Source organism: Gobio gobio (assembly GCF_949357685.1).
Source record: "Gobio gobio genome assembly, chromosome: 7".
In the NCBI taxonomy this organism is placed as follows: domain Eukaryota; kingdom Metazoa; phylum Chordata; class Actinopteri; order Cypriniformes; family Gobionidae; genus Gobio; species Gobio gobio.
The window spans coordinates 16,599,217-16,603,708 of record NC_137103.1 but is presented as its reverse complement, the minus strand read 5'-3'; the positions used below and the strand labels follow the sequence as shown (position 1 = coordinate 16,603,708).

Sequence of the window (4,492 nt, the reverse complement as noted above, 5' to 3'; positions counted from 1 at the left end):
CGTTTCAAACCCAAGTTTCAAACCATGTTAATAATGTCAAGTATTTTATTAATACGTTCTAATTGTAGAGAGATATAGATAGATAGATATACTCACTTTTCATTAATAGTACATAGTTAAATCATAAAAATACACACATTACACATTGAATATATTTATAACGCAAGTTATATATGTAATGTAAATTAATATATATATATAAAATGTAAGTTTATATATATATATATATATATATATATATATATATATATATATATATATATATATATATATATATATATATATATATATATATATATAAACCCCATTGCAACGTTTTGTTAAGGATTTTTAAAGTAAAAAGTTTCTATTTATATTATGTCTATAAAGATTATATTAGATCAATTGAACATAAAGCTTAAAACACTAAAAATGAAAACAAAGATTGAGCATTTGAACATTTATTTATATGACAAAATATTTTTTACTCAAGCATTTCAGAATGAACCTTTTTTCATAGTACATAATACACATTACACAATTCTACACTGGAATGCATAATTCAAGCAGATTCAGATTAATCAAATCCTAAAACAACACACAAATTATTTACTTCCCCAAAGGCATCATATACTAGCTGGGGTTTGCTTTAAAAAAATACACAATCAGACCAAAGAGAATATATTGAACTAGGTTCAAAGTTATTGCACAGCAGGTACATGACAAATTAAATCAAATGAAATCTCCATAAATATACAATTAATTCTGAGACTCCTTTAGTCCAAACACTTAAAAAATACTAAAGGCTCTTTGGCAAGTTGTTGGTCAACCATTTCAGCCTGTGAAAGTTGAAGGGCTTTTTCCTGGTCTTCCTCTTTCAATTTCAGAAAGCACGGCTCCTCCACGAAACCTCTGAAAACGTTTGGTAGTTCGCCTGCAGTGCAGAGGTCTTCTGTGATCCGTGGCTCCTTCATGAGAGAAGGGTACAAAAAATGGGATGAAATGTTGGAAGTTTTTTAACAATCTCGTGTGAAGGATGTAGCATGTATAATAGTTTGTAAAAAAGTTTTGAAATTCAATTTTCCTCATGTCTATATTTGTGACAAATCATACCCTGTCACAAATCAAATTAATTAACCATTTTCAGTTCAAAATGTATACAGAAATCAAAGGCAAGCTTTCACACTGTGCTTATCGTCGTTCTAAACACACTTTTAACCCCGGGTAAAGTAACATTTCACACTTTTATATTTACGTGCTTTGGACAGTCACTGAAACACTGTGCATTCTATATAAATAATAAATTCACCGTTGGAGAGGAAAAACGTCAAATGCTGACAGAAAACGCAACAATTGCAGTGAAGAAGAGACCATTTTAATTATTTTATAGTCTGAAATGTCCATTCAGGATAAACTTGTAATACGAGGACATGCAAAGCTTGAGCATTTATGTAAACATATTGTGTGCAGTGTTCGTCCAATCAGTGAAACTGCAAATAAGGATGTTATCCTATGGCTTAGTACAGTACAGTGTGGAACGGCAGTGTATGAATACCCAGGATTAATTGTTCATCTCAGGTAAATGATGATCAGTGTGAAACAAGATAACCCAGGATTCTGTTTACCCGGGGTTTAATATTTCAAGTGTGAAAAGCCCTCATGTTTTTCATCCTAATGAAGAGAAGCTCTTATTTTTTAAAAAATGTCTTACTATTAACATGAATATCCCACAGTCAATAGAGCCGACCAACTGTTGTGGAACAGTCTAAAACAATAGAACATTATTAAGTTATTCCTGGAAAAGATGTGACAGATATAACAACACACTATCTGTATAAGTAGCTTATGTCTTTATGAGAGCCTTTTAAAACTAACCTTGTTTTTGATCAGCTTCCATTGTCCTGTGCTGGGGTGAGTCTGCTTGTCAATTTACTGCAACATAATCAAACAGAAATATTATATATAATGTAACCATAAAAATTGTACAAGAGAGACAAGTTTCATTGTTCTCAAGCAAAAATGACCACTTACTGCAAATTCAGAATATAAAAGAAACTTTCAGAACGTCATCCAAATGAACAATATCTATATTTGGCAATTCATATCAGATGTTTGGTTGTGTATTTGATTTGATTTTAATAGGACATATTCAGACACATGAAATATTGTTTGTATTTTGTTAGCTTAAGCACATTGTGCTTATATATAAATATATCTACTTGAAACTTTGAAGATGAGATGACACTTTTGACCAAATCATGCAGAAAACCAACTAATTCTAAAGGGATAACAAATAAATACTATTTCTTGCCACTCAAAACATTCATACCTTCATGGACAGCTGCTTTTTGAAGTGAATTTGAAGGTGTGCATTCAACTAGTGCCATCTGGTCAGTTTAAAAACACTGGGCAGTGAAAACTGTTGCAGAATGTCTTGCATTGATGAAAATGAAGTAAAGCTGAGCCTCTCCAAATCGTAATGTGCCTCTATAAATTCGAAAAAAATCCACATAAAACACATTGGTCAGTATCAGAAAAGGTAATTAAATAAAAAATACAGCGCCAACAACAAAGTAAAATCACAAACAATAAATATGTAACTTAAAGCAAGACCATATCAACAGAAGCGAGAGACATCGTAAAGCTCGTTTAAAAAAAGATTAGAGCCACGTGCTGTATAAAGTGTTAATACAACAACTATGGATCAAATACACAACACAAATAAACTTGATAGATTAAAACCACAACACAAAAACAACTGTTTACCGTATTCTCTTTTTCCGCCATGCCGATTGTTTAGTTTTCGTTAACTCTGCCCACTTCCGGTCCTCAGATTGTTGTGAGTGACGTCACTGTGGCGTGGCGCTGTTGCTCTCAGACTGTTGTGAGTGACGTATATGGGTTCTGCGGTTCTGCAGTTGGTTATTATTGTGTTGTCCAGACGCTGTTATTTTCATCCCGGAGTCAAATCACCTTTGTTTGGCCTTCAGGGACGCTATACTTTAAGCACATGCATCTCCCCGTTATGGTAAGAGGCGTGACCTTTCAGGGCAACGTGCGCTAAGCTGCTGTCGAATCACAACACGGGAACCACTGGCACAATCAGAACTCGTTACGTATTTCTGAAGGAGGGACTGCATAGAATAAGGAAATCCTCAAGCCGTTTTTAGGACAGTGAAAACAGCGGTATACAGATAAGTAAATTGTGTGAAAAATACTGTTTTTTTACACGCGAAACATGAACACATGTTGTATTGCACACTGTAAACACAATCAAAGCTTCAAAAAATCAGGAAAAACGGGACCTTTAATAATAAGGTCATAAAATTGTCATAGCAAATATATTGCCAAAACCTTTGATTGAAACATGAATATGATGTATTACTGCAGCAGCAAAATCAGTAAAATATTTGATCAGTTAATATAATGTTTCTGTTTTCAGAATTAGGTGTTTTTTATTTTGTCCCATCCAACCAAACACAATTTGGGTGAATGGGACAGTATAGTTTTGGGTGATTAGGACAGTGCTTAAAGGCTTTGCTTATTAAGAAAATGACTGACTTTGCAACAGAGAACCATTTTGTATCCTATGCATGCTCTAAACTGGTGTTTTCTCAACCACTCACCCATGACATTTGCACATTTTTCATGATTTTGTTGCAATTGTAATCCAGTTTCTTTTAAAGTTTCTTTTAAAATTTTGTGCAATATATGAACTATGAAAATTTACCCTAATACACTAACTACGTTTAAACTGTCAATTCAAATCAAAATAAAATTTTTGTGCATATCCTATTGGAATCCGATTAATTTATCTATACATTTTATTTTTTTTCCGATTCATTTATCTATTAAACTTTTTTGTATTATTATTTATTAAGTTTGGGGGAAGACAATTAAATGTGTTCAATGAAATTTGGGGGAAGACAATTAAATGTGTTCAGTGGAATTTTGGGGAAGAGAATTCTGTAATGTATGAGTTGTCAACAGATTTATAAACATTGAGCAATAAAGTTTAACAGAAATAAACATGGGAGTCATGAGGAACAGACATTTTGATTGTGCATATGAAATTATATCAAAGTACGTACTAACTTGTGCAACAATGCTTACACTAGCCAAAATCAATGACAAGATGTACTGTCCCAATCACCCATTTTTTTGGCTCAGTTTACATAAAAGTGTATGTCACACCTTCTTTCATTATGATATAACTTTTTTTCCTCCTCAAATGGATAGGTAACATCTTCAGTATTACAGATATGTAGCCTATTATGTGTTGGGCTGATGTTTTTAATTTATGGCAAGAAGCCTTACAAAAGGCGGATATGCAAAAACTGTCCCAATGACCCTTAATTCACCCCAGTAAGAGCCAACTGCAAATGCCCGAAAGACTGGCCGAGATGAAGCTGTTCTCTGTGGGTACACAAGTGCTGAATGGCCGCTGGCGGCTTGGAGTTCGCATCTGTGAAAGCTTCTTAAAAAAATCGTAAAATAGGCGCTATGTTTATTT

The 4,492-nt window shown here is 33.3% G+C and overlaps 1 long non-coding RNA gene across 2 annotated transcripts; it reads right to left on the bottom strand.

Annotated features, from left to right (window-relative positions):
* Positions 1–426: 426 nt before the first annotated feature.
* LOC307129033 lies at positions 427–2,791 on the bottom strand. 2 transcript variants are annotated; one of them, XR_013816840.1, is made up of 5 exons: positions 2,746–2,791; positions 2,309–2,466; positions 1,855–1,911; positions 1,691–1,744; positions 427–947 (listed from the first exon to the last, which is right to left on the bottom strand). It is a non-coding gene; the product is annotated as an uncharacterized lncRNA (long non-coding RNA). The 2 variants fall into 2 exon arrangements; XR_013816841.1 differs by lacking the exon at positions 1,691–1,744.
* Positions 2,792–4,492: the final 1,701 nt, after the last annotated feature.